General features: G+C 41.2%; 1 pseudogene; it reads right to left on the bottom strand.

Annotated features, from left to right (window-relative positions):
* Positions 1–9,219: 9,219 nt before the first annotated feature.
* Positions 9,220–13,182, bottom strand: LOC116890266 (annotated as a pseudogene).
* Positions 13,183–16,471: the final 3,289 nt, after the last annotated feature.

The raw sequence follows: 16,471 nt of genomic DNA, 5'->3' as shown, positions 1-16,471 counted from the left end.
GTTACTGAGTCTCTGAGAAACTGCTGTCTGAGGTCCTGAGAAGCTGGTGCCCTGAAGATATTCCTTGAGAACAACTGAACCAGTTTTACGGCTTACCACCTCCACTCCCTTATTTCAGACCAGACCTGACTCAGTGGCCTGACCTTACCTCTGCAATAACCACACAAGTCAACAGGATCCAGAGGAACCTGCTCCCCAAGGAACAAGTGGACTAGGAAGCCAACTTGGATAACCAAAGATGGGGGTCTTTTTGCTTGTTTTTTCTTTTTTTTGGTTTAGGGGGATTATTTTTACAGTCCAGTCATTACCCTCATCCCCATGCACTCGCCCACATTCCTTTATCCCATTCCTCTTCCTCCCTGTCTCCAAGAGGAAGGCCACCCACTGCGAAGTCTCTCCTTGGGTCCTCAAGTATCTCAAGGGTTAAGTGTGTCTTCTCCCAGTGAGGCCAAACCAGGCAGTCCTCTGCAGTATATGTGTTGGGGACCTTCGACCAGCTCCTGTATGCTGCCTGGTTGATGGAACAGTGTCTGTGAGCTCTCAGGGGGTCCAGGTTAGTTGAGACTAATGGTTTTCCTATGGGCTCACCTTCCACCATCCTTTCCCTAATTCAACCACAGGGGTCCCTGACTTCAGTCCAATGGTTGAATGTAGTATCTGCATCTGTCTCAGTCAGCTGCTTGTTGGGCCTCTTGGAGGACAGCCATTCTGGGCTCCTGTCTGTAAGTACACCATAGCATCAGTAACAGTTTCAGGTCTTGGAGCTTCTCCTTGAAATAGAACCCAAGGTCTTTCCCTCAGTCTCTTCTCCATTTTTGTCTCTGCAGTTCTTTTAGACAGGTACAATTCTGGGTCAGAGCTTTTGACAGTGGAATGGCAACCCTATTCCTCAACTTGATGTCCTGTTTTACTAGAGGTAGGCTCTATGACTCTGTTGGACATTTCATCTATGGTCCCTCCCTTTGAGTCCTGAGAGTCTCTCACCTCTCAGGTCTCTGTTACTTTCTAGAGGGTCCCCACACCTCCACCCTAAGGTTGCATATTTCCATTCATCCTGCTGGCCCTCAGGCCTTCTCTTCTGTCAGGATTCCAAAGAATTGGATATGAGCTTTCACAGCATCCATCTGCTAGGGAACAAAGGAAGAGGTCTTACATGAGTATAGATCCCTGTGGCCTAACCCTTCACTGAGTACCAAGAGGCATGAACCCCTTCTGCACCAGTTTGAGGTCATCCCATTTGTAACTACTTCCTTAACCACTACCAGAGCCCAGTCTTCTTTCACTTCTGACTTTTTAGCCTTGGATAGGCTCTTTCCTCTCTGAGTCTATGGGGTAGAGGAGTTCAGGAATGGGTTAACTGTTTCTAGACCAAGCCCATACATGGCTGCAGGTCCTAGGTTGCAGACACTTGTGCAGCAGTATAGGATACAATGGATAGAGTTTTGTACAGGCTTCCTATTCTAAGGCCAGGGAAAATTTGACAGGAAACACACATAGACTATTATTTCCATGTTTGTTTAAAGGCTGACACAGTGGGTTAAAGGATTTGCCATCAAGCATAATGATCTGAGTTCAATCTCCAGAATCTATATGATATAGGAAGAAAACTCTACTACCAAACGCAGTCCTTTGACTTCTACATGAACACAGCATTACACGTATGTGTGCCTATGCACATGCACACAGACACACAGTATAAATAAAGTAAGGTGCTAAAAATTTAAGCACACAACACAAGATTTACTGTCAGAGCCATTTCTAAGTGTATATCATAGTAGAGTTAACTGAATGTGTCACACACAACAGATCTCTTACAACAATGAATTTCCATCCTTGGACTCATACCCTGACCAAATAACCACAGTTCTACTCTGTAAGAGTCTGACTACCTTAGATGCCTCCATAGATGGGCCTATGTGATGTTTGGCTTTTTCTAACTACCTTGTTCTACTTAGCATATTATCTTCAACTTTATCACTACTGTAGCAGTCAATAAGATTTTTTAAAGTTTTATATATATATATATATATATAGTTTTTATTGTCTATTGTTTTTATTTCTGTTGGTACTGAAGATTGAAGCTAGGGTCTTGAATATGTGAAGCAAATGTTCTACCACTGAACTACATTCCAGGCTCTACACTTTGTTTATTTATCCATGGATAGACATTTATGTTCCCTCTACCTTTTTGCTATGATGCATATGTTATCATAGTCTCATGTGTATGCAAATATTAACTCATTTTAAGTTTTTTATGTCCATGTTGGTGTGTAAAATAGACATAAAATCATAAAGATCAATCCAGAAGAAACTTTGCAAAATGAATTCTCTCAGTAATGATGATCTTCCATCTAACGTCTTTCAGGCTCCAATATTTATAGGGACCTCAGAAAATTCAGGACACCAACAGGTCTCATTTATCCACCATTCACAGATGAGAAAGCTGATCCCAGAAAAGCTATGGTTACATAAAAGAGCATCTGTTGTGGATAGTAGTGGGGTTTGTATCAACTACAGGTACATGTAACGAACATTGATCTACAGAAAAAAATTATGATGGAACCAACAGAGTGTAGTTATGCTGTTCCAAAACCGTTCCCTATCAACACTGAAAAGGAATTGGCTAAGCAAGAACAAGAGTCATTTCAAACAATGACAATAGCATATAAGGGATGTCACAATCTTCTTTATGTGGTGCTGTGGTCATGGAGCAGAGGCCTGGACAGACACAGATGGAATTCCTACTGTCCCTTTTGGGTTCTGGGGCTTCCAACACAACTCAACCTTACCAGACTTCCTGACATGGTCCATTGCCCCACAACTCCTCCTTTTCTTTTTATAAAGAGTAGGTGTCATGAGAAAAACTGTCTCCCACATTAGGAACATATTGAACCAAGACATGATTAGTAGTGATTTTTGCAATGCTACTTATCTGCTGCTTTAGAAATTAAATGAGGCAGGGTGCCAAGAGAAACAAGGCTCTAATAGCTAGTATGGGACGAAGGAGGGAAAAAAGCCCAAGCTACCGAAGAGTTGAGTGCCAGAGGAGCATATTGTACCTGAAGGTTTCCCCAAGCTCTTTAAGCATTGTACACCAGCCCAAATTCATTGACGTAGAAGCAACATTCCTCCCCCAGCAACATGCAAGTCCTTCCCTGTTCAGCTGTCAATAAGGCCAGGGCCCTTTAGTTTAGTAGAACAGTTCCTGATAAGGAAGTTCTCTGGTGTTGAAAGGACTCAAGGCCATCTGCAGTGAAGGCCATTTCTGGTCAAGCTTGTCCTGGAAGTCACTGGCCAGATGTGTTGGAAAAGAGCTATTCAGCGGTTCCTGTCACACCAGTGAGACAGTGAATTCAGAACCAATGAGCAGAGGGATGAAGAAGATCTCTCTCTTCTTCAGCTTTCTCTCACCTGAAATTCTTTAAGTTTGTGAAATAAATAAACCTGGGGAAAGGGGAGGTGGGGTTAATACAGGTACCTGTGGTGCCTTTGCACCAAGTAGAGAAGGAGTGTTAATACATATTGATTTGGCAATGGTGATGTCATGGGCACATGTAAGATGGGATTTTGAAGAAAGGTCATACAAGGCAAATGTGTGTGCTGGGGGACATAGGTCAAAGGGTAGAATGTCTTGTGCTCCTTGTGGGTAAGGGGTCTATGGAGTTCATAAAGGTAATGTTAATGGCAACAGCTGCTAATAATGGTTGGGGGAGAATCAGAAAAGCATTGGGAGAAGTTGGGGATAAGTGGTTAACCGCCCCAGGAGGAGGTCAGCTGAATATTGGATGCATTTGTAGTTAGAAAGAGGTAGCTTGGGGTCCTTCTGAGATTGATTTTCTTGTTAAAGAATATTAACATGGGTAAAGACTGATTTAGAGGCAGGAAAAAGCTCACAGGAGACATGTGGGTCAGTTGTGGAGTAGTTGCACATAGGTGATGTTAAGTTTACCCATGTATCCTGTTTGTCAATGTTCATCCCATAGGTTTCTGATGAAAATCTGAAAGTGAGTTTTAAGATTGGTGCCACTGGGCTGGTGATTCCATTCTTCAGCTCCAATATCTACAACCTCCAAGTGTAGAGATGTCCTGAAGACATTCACCTGTGTTTCAGTAAGAAAGGGAGAGGAAAGGGCTGGCGTTACCAAAGATGGAATCTGGTTGTAAAGGGACCTCAGTCTTGGTCTGGCATCCTTCTAGTGAGGGATCCTGGGTAACTATGACTTTGTTTTGCCTGTTATAGGTTTCCGTAGTGAAGTCTCCGGTGGTAGGTGTTGGGAAGGCTACGAAGAGGCTGGGCAGTAGCAGAGTTAGTATGAAGAATGACAAAAACAGCCAGGAGAATACATGAGAGAGGACCTTATGGAGAGCACATGGCTTGGGCAGAAGTCACCAGGTCATAGATTCCTTCCAAGAGATATTGCTGTCCTTCTGGGTGTGGTGCTTCCCTGCCTCCTCTTCCTCCTCTGTGATCTGTCATCCGAGAGGGTGAGCCATCTTCTTGGTTGGTGGGGTGGTGATGAACACTTCAGGCAAGAACCTAGATAGACTTAGGCTGGTCTTACCCAGAAAAACACAAGCAAAACCACTCCCTGTGTAAGGATGGGGTCTGGTTCCTTCTAAATTCCATCCAAAGGAGAACACATCATACTTGTGGGTGGTATAATTTTGGTGAGTGCCACTGGAGGAAGATAGGAGGGTATTTGGAAGATTTTAATAAATTAAATATGTTTAGTGTGCTCAGAGCCATCACTAATAATACAATACAGGTGTAGGTGTTGTCTTTTGTTTAAATTGGGCTTTTGGGATTTGATGTATTCTTTCTATTATTCCTTAACCCCTACAGGTTTGGGGAATCTCTGTATGGAAGGCACCTTCCCAATGTGTGTGAGGTTTGAATTGAAACCTAGTGAAGGCTGGGCCATTGTCAGCATTTATCTGTTGAGGAATGCAGGTGATGACAAAGCAGGTATGGAAAAGGATGGAGAAAAAAGCAGACTTTTACATCTATTGAAAATAGAGGGCATTGGTAGGAATTGGCTGAGATGTGAGGCAGTCCTTGGAGAGATCCCAGCTTCTCATGGTATAGTTAATTCCTCTCAAATCTTATGTCAGTCTCATCCCCCTGAACAATTTTTCTAGTGACACAGGGTGTTTCATGGATCGCAGGAGGGAGGATGTGTGTTGTAGTAGAAGCTGTCCTTCTACCAGCTATGTGAAACTAAGCTTCTCCCTTGATAGCGGTCACTGTAGTACCCAAATGGCTTCATTGGTGTGCCAATCAAGGCAGGAGTATCAAATCTAACACTAGCCCTAAATTGGAGAAGGATTTTAGGGTCTCCTTGGGTATAACATTCTTTATAGGTAATGTGTTTCTATCTTGATGTGGTCTCTTTCTGTTTGGGTCATAAACAGTACCTCTAGGGAGGCTTGTAAGATATCTCTTCTAGAAGACTAGGGTGGCTGCCAGGCTACCAGGGATCATCTAAGGATGGTAGCTCTACAGGCTCCTCCCACCTGTAGGCCTGTTTGGTGATAAATGCATGAGAGATACCTCTATGCCTAGGAGCTGGGGTCCAGGGATCAGTTGCCAGTCACATGTGATCTCTTGTCTTAAGATTGTCTTGTCTGGGGCTGGAGAGATGGCTCAGTGGTTAAGAGCACTGACTGCTCTTCCAGAGGTCCTGAGTTCAAATCCCAGCAACCACATGGTGGCTCACAACCATCTGTAATGGGATCTGATGCCCTCTTCTGGTGTGTCTGAAGACAGCTACAGTGTACTTATTTATAATAAATAAATAAATCTTTACCAAAAAAAAAAGATTATCTTGTCTGCTCAGGTTTCAATAAGGCATGAATGACTCATTTATCTATTTTAATTTAATTTTGGGTGGGATGCTAGGGACTGTAAAGGCTTCTATGGGAGCAACTGTTTCTTATACTTTCAGAGCTGAGACTGCCCCCTCTGAAGTTTAAAGGCTCCATGTAGCTTACTGACCTTATCATACAAAGGAAGGTACAATATCTTTCAATAAAAGCCTTTCCTGTATTCCTGTGAGGACAAATTTTCTTCCCGACCATTAGGATCTCTGTTATGGGTAGGGGTGTTGTAAGCAATTATTTTTTCAATGTTCTGTCTCTTGACATTTTGAAGCAGTTTCCTTCCGTTTTAGTGTGCCTTACAAATGTCTGAGACACAGATGTAATCTGGTTTGATGTAGTTTGCTACAATCACCTATCATAGTGCTCTAAAGACCCTAACCAAGCTGGTCTAGATTCAATTCATACCTTCATATACAGTGGTTTAAGAAGATCTTTGGCTGTAGGGATTGGGATTTTTCTTTTTAGGTTTCATTCGTTCTGAAAATAAAAAATCAGAATGGGGTTCTCCTTGCTTTTGACAGAGAGACAGCAGGGAAAGGGAATCTTCTGAACCTGAGGCAAGGTGAGAGCCTGCCCCCATGCTTGGCTTGTTTAGGTGGGCAATATGGCTCTGTAGAAAGAGATTTGCTTTGGGGTTCATGGGTACTGTCTTTTACCCTTCTGCCTGCCTGAGTTCTTTTTATTTATTTATTTTTATTTGGGTATTTTTTAAAATTTACATTTCAAATTATCCCCTATCCTGGTTTCCTGTCGTAACCCCCATCCCAGACCCTTCCCTCTTCTGTGACAGTATTCTCACCTACCTACCCCTTCCGGCCTCCTGCCTGACTTGTTCCCCTATACTGGGGCATGGGCCTTAGCAGGACCAAGACTCTCATTGGTGCCTAAGAAAGGAACATCCTCTGCTACACTTATGCACCTGGAGCCTGGGTCTGTCCATGTGTACTTTTGGGTAGTGGTTTAGTCCTAGGAAGCTCTAGTTGGTTATTTATTGTTCTTAGTGTTGCAAACCCCTTCAGCTCCTTCAATTCTTTCTCCAACTCCTCAATAGGGGACCCCATTCTCAATTCAATGGTTGGCAACAAACATTGCCTCTGTGTTGTAATGTTCTGGCAAAGCCTCTCAGAGACAGCTATATCAGGTTCTGGCAGCATGCATGTTTTGCTTTTCAATGTGTTGTCTGGATTGGGTGGCCATATGTGGGCTCGATCCTAGAGTGAGAACTGATCTCTGATGGTCTTTTCTTCAGTCTCTGCTCTAAATTTTGTCTCCTGTATTTCTTTCCTATGGATATTTTGTTTCCTTTCTAAAAGGACTAAGCACTTACTTTGGTTGTTCTTCTTCTTAAGCTTCTTGTGGTCTGTAGATTGTATCTTGAGTAATCCAAGCTTTTAGGGCTAATATCGACAAATATGACATTTTCTAGTTCCATCCATTTGCCAATGAATTTCATGAAGTCATTGTTTTTTAATAAGCATGGTACTCCTCATTATGTAAATGTGCCACATTTCTGTATCCATTCCTCAGTTGAGGGACATCTGGTTCTTTCAGCCTCTGGCTATTATGATAAGACTGCTGCTGTGAACATAGTGGAGCATGTGTCCTTTTATATGTTGGAGCACCATTTGGGTATATGCAGGGTGGTATATCTGGGTCCTCGGTGATACTAAGTCAATTTTCTGAGAAACTCAGACTGATTTCAAGTGGTTTGCACCAGCTTGCGAATTCCACTAACAATGGAGGACTGTTCCTCTTTACCACATCCTTACCAGCATCTGTTGTCACCTGAGGTTTTGATCTTAGCCACCCTGATTGGTGTGAGTGGAATCTTAATTGTTTTCATTTCTATTTCCCTGATGACTAAAGATGTTGAAACATTTCTTTGGTGCTTCTCAACTTGATTTGATATTCCTCAGCTGAGAATTCTTTGTTTTAGCTCTATGGCCAATTTAATAGGGTTTTTTGATTCTCCTGAAGGCTAACTTTTTTAATTCTTTTTATCTATTAGATATTAACCCTCTATCAGATATAGGATTAGTAAAGATATTTTCCCAATATATTGGTTGCTATTTTGTCCTAATGATAGTGTCTTTTTGCCTTAGAAGCTTTTGCAATTTTATGAAGTCCCATTTGCCGATTCTTGCTCTTAGAGCCTAAGTCATTGCTATTTCTGTTTCAGAAAAATTTCTCCCCAGTTCCCATGTGTTGAGGCTCTTCATTTTTTCTTCTATTAGTTTGAGTGTATCTGGTTTTATGTGGAGGTGCTTAATCTACTTGGACTTAAACTTTGTACAGGGTGATAAAAACTGGATCAATTTTCATTCTTCTACATGCTGACAGCCAGTTGAATGAGCAACATTTTGTTGAAAATGTCTTTTTTCACTTGATGGTTTTAGCTCCATTGTCAAAAGATCAAAAGTGACCATAGGTTTTATTTCTGGGTCTATTGGTGTATATTTTTTGACATATTTGACAAAATGGATGGACGAGCTTATGCAGGCTTGGGTTTTCTATTTTGTTCTATTGTCTGTTTTTATGTAATAATAATTATTGTCACTGGTGTAAAACAGACAGAAGACAGCATAATTGCTGACTTTGGCAGGAAGTGCACTGTACGAAATGCGATTTGAGGGTCTCAGAAAGGTCAAAGCCAGTTCACTTTCCTATTTGACTGCTGATGTATAGAACTTTTAAGCTTCTCCTGCAGCACCAATAAGTCAGGCTTCTTCATCTATCTGCATGTTTAATGACTCCTCTAGCGATCATTGGATGAAACCTCTGGAATTTTAAGCCAGCCCTAATTAAATGTTTTTCCTTTATATGAGCTGCTATACTTGTGGTTCAACAATAAAACTCTCTATCTATTGAAATCTGAACTTCTTGGTTATGCTCTGTTGCAATTCCTGTTTAAATTTACATCCAGGCATTGTTCCTCTTCTAGTGTTATTGAAATGTGATATTCTGTTTCTGCTAATTTTCACATGTAGCTATATACCATTGAGTTTAGTTTTATTTTTGATCTTATCATCTTTCATTTTTGATTAATATCCATCGTGTAGTTTAAATGTCTAAAAAGAAAACACAAAAAGTCTCAAGACATATTTCTTCACTCTTATGTTTATGTAACCTAAGTGTCAGTAGCAGATGATGTTATAAAGAATATAACATGGAAAATTATCATTATAAATGCACATGATGGATTTTCTTTACTATAAACCCATTAGTTCTTTGCTGCTACTTCATCCTTTCTCTCTTAGACTCTACACAGTGTATAATCTCCTCCCTCCGAAAATAAAGCTCAAACAACTACTGCACAGAGGACATTTTTATTTCCTACACTCAAAGACCAGAGTGACTATCATATATATTTATGTAACTGACAACAGTGTTTACTATTTTCATGAGCAGGGGAAAGATAAAATTTCTATCAAATATTACTAGGCATCCATGAAAGCCATCGTTCGCATGGTACCAGGTCTGCAGGAACTCCCTGGTCATTCCAAATGCTTCTTATAAAAAGCAAGACATACGTCACGAATTCGTCATTCTCACAACTCACTAGAAATGTCTCAGGAAGCTGAGCAATGGTCTTATCGTCTGCTATGATGGGGTTGAAACTTCTGTTTTAAAAATGTGTTTTGTTTCTGAATGAGCAGCCTCATTAAAACATCAAGAAACTCAGGTTGTGTATTTTGGCTCCAGAACCTTCTGGGGATATTGTCAGAGTTGAGCCATTTTCTGTATTTCTTCCATTTGTCCAGAGGTATAACGGCACCTGTCAACAAGGCATCTCTCAAGAGAGGTCAATAGCCATTTACAAAAAAGTGTAATCATAAGGTCTGTGGTAAGAAATGGGATATTTTATTCTGTTGATAAGATAGTGGAGAAATTAATGCATTGCAAAAATGGATCAATTAAGACTTGTTGCAATCTGGGAGATTGGGAGACTACTGACCAGGATTTCTGGGTGATGAAGGCCACAGGCCAACCTCCAATGCTCTCCACAGAGCACCACCCGAGATGGATCCCTCCCATGAGTTTCCGGGCCTTCAGAAAGGATGGTGGCATTCATACAATCCCATAAGGATGATAGGGTGATGGTAGTCAGGGAAGCTTGTGGTACCCTGGAAGAAAGAGAAACACAGCATACCCGTTTACAAAGGGAAGCTGGCAGTTATTTAATCATCATCATCTCTCCCTCTCAGTGGAAAATCTAATTCAGTCCCCAGCTCCGTTAAAGAGAGGGAGGGAGGGGAGGAGAGAAAATCTTGCTGGAGGAAGTATGTCACTGGGGCAGGCTTCAATAGTCTGTAAAGCATTACCCTGATTTCTATTTTTATTTCTCTGCTTTTCATGTGCAGTTGAGATGTAGATCCTGCAGCTTCTGGCTACCATACCTCTCCTCCTCCCTTATAGACTCTGACCCTGGGAATCACAAACTAAAATAAATCCTGTCTTCGTGTAGGGTTTTTTGCTGTAAATTCCAGCCACACTATTCTTTTGAGGAAGGCTAGAATTTTGGACTTTCAAAGTCATTGTGTGAATGATTTGTAATTTGAGACCTAAGCCATGAGAGAGAGGTTCATGCCCTACTGCCCAGATGGCCGGGAACTAGAGGCTAAATCCTAGGCTGAGACCCTAGGATCTGAACCAAATATGAACAACCTTCCAAATGTCAGCTAAATGATTCTAATGATATTCTGCTTTTATACTCAGAGATATGCGTCTAGCTAAATCATTTTCAGAGGCTTCCTCAAGCACCAGTGGGAATAAATACAGAGCCACAGAGAGCATTAGGTGGAGCTTGAGACACACAGTGGAAAGAATGGAGGCTGAGGATTGTAGGAGACAGAGGGATTGAGGACACCTGGAGAAAGAGAGCATAACTTACAGATCAACTAAGCAGGGCTCATAGGGTCTCACAGAAAGTGAAATGGCAATCATGGAGGCTACAGGGTACCAGGGTACTAGGTCCTCTGCATACATACTATTGATGCTTTGTGGGACTTCTAACATTTGGAGAACAGGTGTCTCTCTGACTCTTTTTGCCCTACTTATAAGTCCCTTTTTCCTCCTATTGGGTTGCCTCTTCTAGTCTGGAATGTGAGGGTTTATTCTTAGTCTTACTATATCTTTTTATGCCTTATACTCGTCATTGTATCATTTCTGAAGGGAGGAAAGAAACTGGATCTGGGGAGAAAGGGAGGTGAGGGAAGGAACTTGGAAAGGGGGAGGGAGGTGAAGTGACAGTCAGAATTTATTGTATGAGAGAAGAATGAAGAAGAAAGGAAAAAGATAATTGTGTCATTGCAGAGATAACAGACTGTTTCAGTAAAAGTTGGAAAAGCGGTGTGGTGTAAGGTAACTTTAAAATATAGGGGACAGACTAGGAAGGAGTTTCAGAGGAGAGTAAGATTGCCAACCTGGATATAGGTTATTCATGTGACAGTTTAACAAAAGAATCCTATTTCTACTATGTTCTGAGAATTTTATGAGTTTAAATTTTCTAAGTAACAGATTGAATTTCATGACAGGAAATTTTAACACAGCATAAAATTGAGTTTGTAGCATGACTAATTAATACTTTGGTTATCCTCATGATTTTTCATTGAAAAAAAAAAAATGGAGCCCTAAAAAATGCAAAATACATAGCTTGGAAAAGAAAGGAAAAACTAAAAACGGTAATGTGCTGCAAAAGATGTCATGGTACCCATTCAGTAGTGTCCTCTTTCTCTGTACTCAAACAATGAGAAAAGTACTGGCAGGAATGGACAACCTTACAGCTAGAAAAGCTTCCAACTTGTCGAAGAGAGCCTGAAAGTTCTCTGCTCTTCAACTTCACATAAAAACTTCTTCTAATGTGATTTTTAGGATGAAGTGTCATCAGGGTCAGTAAACAATCTTTTGGTTTTAATTAATTTAACTCCACAAAAAGAAATATTAACCTATAGTAAGTTTTTAACCAGGTTTTATACTAGGTTCTTTAAACCGCTGTTTTTCTTAGGCTCATTTACTTACATAGTGATTCACCAGATTGGAATGGTGTACTCTAATCTCAAAAATCCCATTTGCCATAAAATGTTCTCAAAGCAATGGGCATCTTTCTAGGCTTCTGTTGTTTGAACTTGGTGTATTCTTTTATATGGGACTATGTACAAAGGAAAACTTACCATCTCTAGGTTTCCTTTTGGTGATCTCTAGTCAAAAATAATCAACTGTTCAGGGCTCTCAGGCCTCTTACCTAGAAAGCTAATGCAGGTCTGTCTCTCCCGGGCCAGGAAACTGCACAGGCGATGGTAAAAGATCTGTAAAAAAAAAAAAGGTCAATTGTTAAATATAGATGTGATGAGAGCATAGAACTTCCCTAGCGCTCCCATGGACGTCAGCTACTATAAGCGAATATGGATGATATCCCTTCTCTGAGTTCAGAGTCAAAGTGTTTCAGTATGTCCAAGGTCAGGAAGCAATGGTATGCAATGGGGGAGAGAGCATGAAGGTGCTGGAGAGGCTACAAAGGAGCAGTGATGGGCTCTGAAGTGTGTTTTAAGGATTCTTCTCTTGGGAAGACAAGACTAATAGAAAGATGAAAATAGATCTATCAGTTTGGGGGAGCAGAGATGGGAGAGGTGGGAAAGAATAAATGGGTTTGCACTACGGTGATCCAGCTAAGCTGAGGGAAGCATGTGCCGTCGTGGCCATTGGGAAAAGACAAGATTAACCATTGCCCAGCCAGGTGGAGAAAAGGAGTCATACTCAGTTCATAATAGCCCCACCCAGATATTGATGTTGCAACCTGGAGATAGACTAATATGGAAATACTGCCAAGGGCTACAGCAACCCCTCTGGCTGATGTGAGCCCCAAATCTTTTCCATCTATGTTCTTTAACAAAAGCATACTTCCACTTGTTTGGACTTCACCACAAAGGATCCTGGTATAAATGTATGCAGCATTCCCTCTGTCATCAGGAAATTCTCTCCCATCCCGTAAAACTACTCACTCAGGCTACCAAAAGGGCACCCCTCCATGGGAAGAGGATGCCTCTGGAGGTTGGAAGACACTGCCTTGGGCTGGAACAGTCTCACAGGGATTAGTCCCCAAAAATGCATGTTGGTCACCACTAATGTAGGGTCCTTCTTTCTGCCCCTTAAATCATGAAAGAAATTTAATAAAGCTGGGCATAGAGCAGATTTCAGTTTTTAATATATTACCCTGTTGGAAGGGAAAATATTGTGAAGGTAGGGATTAAGGGTCAAGAGGGTAGATGCTGCAGCTACCTTTTAATCTATTTACCATTTCTCCATGTCTCCTGCACTACGCACCTAATCTCATGGGCATACAACTTAGCTTTGCACTTTTTATATAATGAAGGCAGTTCACACTTTTCTTTAAAGGCTCTTACTGAATAGTGATGTTGCTGTGACTTGAGTGTTTCTTTCCCTTCAAACATGTTGAAATGTCATTGCCATTGAGTGCTAAGAGATGGAACATACTGCCAAGCGTGGGGATACATCCCCATGCAGTCACCAAAACTAGTCACTATTAGGGATGACAAGAGGTGTATGCTGACAAGGGCCTGATATAGCTGTCTCTTGAGAGGCTATGCAGAGCCTGACAAATGCAGAGATGGATCTCACAGCCAACCATTGGATTGAGAATGGGGGTCCCCCAATGGAGGGTTAGAGAAAAGACTGAGTTAGCTGAGGGGTTTGCAGCCCCATTGTAAAGAACAACAATACAACCAGACACCCCAGAGCTCCCTAGGGACTGAAACCCTAACCAGAGTACACATGGAATACTCAATGGCATATGTAGCAAAGGATGGGCCTTGTCAGGCATCAATGGGAGGAGGCCTTTGGTCCTGTGAAATAAATGCCCCAGTGGGGAGTGAGCAGGAAGACAAGGGATAAGGAGAGATAGGGTGGGGATTTTCCAGAGTATAAAACAGGAAAAGGGAACATTTGAAATGTAAGTAAAAGAAAAATATTCAATAAAAAGAAAAAAGAAAATGGATTATTTAAGTGGTGATGACATGCTATCCCCATGTATGGTTTAAATCCACAATGGAAAGAATGGAAATCATTAATTCTGACTTAGGCTCCTGAGGAGCCATTCAGCCTGGAACTTTTGTTCTTTAAACACCATACCTTGTCTTTCTACTGAGGGATGACACAAAGAAGGCTCATTGCTGATACCTTGTTCTTGGGTTTTTCCAAACAAACTCAATGAAAAGAGACTAAACTTATATTGTCTGTACATCACCCTGTCTGTGGTATCCTTAGAGTAGATGAGACTGAAGGACAAACCAGCCTAAGCTTGAGTAGCAGGAAGTCGTGCAAGTGAGATGAAGCTGGAGTGTCACAGGCAGTCGCTCCTAACTCTGGGTGTCCCACTTAACTGTCAACTGACATCTTCTAGAGCTATGCCTCAAAACAGAGATTCAGTTGATAGATTAAAAAGATCAGATTGTCCTGAAGAGATGACTGTGATCTTAATTTGTTAATTGACGTAGGATGATTCACCCCACTATAGGTACTTCCATTCCCTGGTAGGTGGTCCTGGGCTATATAGAAAGTTTCATAAGCATGAGCCTTTGAGCAGTCCATAGGAAGCAGTAAGCTTCTCGTGATTTCTGCTTCAAATCCCTGCTTCAATTCACTCCAGTGACTTTGGGATGGTTGACTCTGACCTAGAGCTGTAGTCTGAAGTGAATCCTTTCCCTGCAGCTAAATTGGTTTTGGTCAGAGTGTTTCATTACAGCAACAGAAAGGAGACCAGAACAATGAAGCCATCTTTTTGCTTTCCTGGAAAGACTGTAGGTAGCCTGAGATGATAAAGACAGTTTTCCATCACTGTCAGCGCTCATCATTATAATCCACAGTTTTCTGGTTATGGGTAGTATAGCTTACCCTGTGTGTGTCAGTCAATAAAAGAAGTTATGTATAATTGATTGGGATATATTATAGGATCCACAGAAGGAGGAGGCTTGTAAGCACTTTTCTCACAAATGAGCTTTTAGTTTTTCTGTTTTCACTTATTTTGTGTACTTTAAATGCAATTATGTCCCAGTCATCACGCAAGACTGTCAGAAGACAGATATTTAGGTGTGAGTGATCTCCTTCTACCATGCTGGGTCCTCAGAGATTGAATTCTATGCACCAGGTTTTGTGGAGAGAGCTTTTACTCAATGGACCAATTCATTGGTACCTCCAATGTGATTTTTAGCTTAATCTGTTCACTCTGATAAATCTTTGCTATTGTAAACTGTCGCAGTATTTCACGTTTAAACATTACAGGGTATCATCATGGCATGTGATCAATATCATTTGAAGTCACTGGACTGTGCTCCAAGGACTTCTGCTTGTATTTCTTTTGTCTTGGGGAAAACAGTGTGTATAGGTTGACTTATCAACAAAAATGTATCGCAGCCAGTACTTAAGGCAGCACCTATATTGTGCCATTGGTTCAATTATTTACTTATTTGATCTTTCTAAATCAAGTGTAAGCATTTCCTCCGAGACAGAAATGGAAACAACACATATCATGGGAAGGCATAACATAGGAGGCATAACAATATCAAAGTGTCTTGTTCAGAGTTGTTCAGTAAGTTGTCGCTGATGTACTGTAATGAGTTTGAGGTTTGATCAAAGTTAGATATGGCTTCAAAGCTGTAAATATACCATGAGATTCCATGGAAAATACTGAGCACGGCATCATGGAGTTCCAATCTTTCTGGAAAATGAGAAACCGATGTCCCAGTGAAAATAACTGAAGCGGAGGTGGGAGACTAAGAAGAAGTTGTAGAAGTGCCTTACTGCTGATGAGTCTGAGAGGACCAACTCTGAGATCTTGGTTGATTGTTTTGAGTCAGAGTCCAGCAGGGTGCCCCAGTGTATTTCCCTCATGGACAGACTTCCCAGTGGGGAAGCTCAATTATTTTTCTGCCGAAACTGGAAAGCTATGATAAGTCCCACAAGGCAGAGATGATCTAGCACCCATCCAGAACACTATGTTCTGTGATGATTCCATCAGAAGCTCAACTCTGAATGCCTTGATATCAACTTGGTTCTCCTTGGTCCAGGTTGTTTCCATCTCGCCATATGTTCATTCCTGTGGTCTATCTGTCTTTTCCTCGAGATACTTCTTTACCCAAAGCAGATAGCTTCAAATGAATGATAGCTTTACTTGAGAATGATATCCTGTAAAAAGCCACCATGCTTTTCTTCCCTTGTGTGGATACCTGCTCCTTTCCTAATGTCTCCACCATACAACCAGACTTTAATAAAGATAGCCTAAAAACTGCTGGAAAAGTATATGAACATCTACACATATTTCTTCCAGCAAACCAGAACACTCTCATGGGAATGATCAAATACCAGTGCACTCTTAGTCTCCACTCTAGAATAATATACACTGTTGTTCAGGAATTTTAAATAATGGAGAATCACATAACACTCAAAGCCATGTATCCTGCGAAGTTATGACATATATTGTAAAGGTATTGCTTTGTATGAACATCTTTCATGGCCTAGTTCTAGGGCAGAGATAGAGTACATGGTTAGATAATTACTACAATAAATATCAGTATAACTG

This window comes from Rattus rattus, chromosome 1 (genome assembly GCF_011064425.1).
Source record: "Rattus rattus isolate New Zealand chromosome 1, Rrattus_CSIRO_v1, whole genome shotgun sequence".
NCBI lineage: Eukaryota > Metazoa > Chordata > Mammalia > Rodentia > Muridae > Rattus > Rattus rattus.
This window is presented reverse-complemented; position numbering and strand designations above follow the sequence as displayed.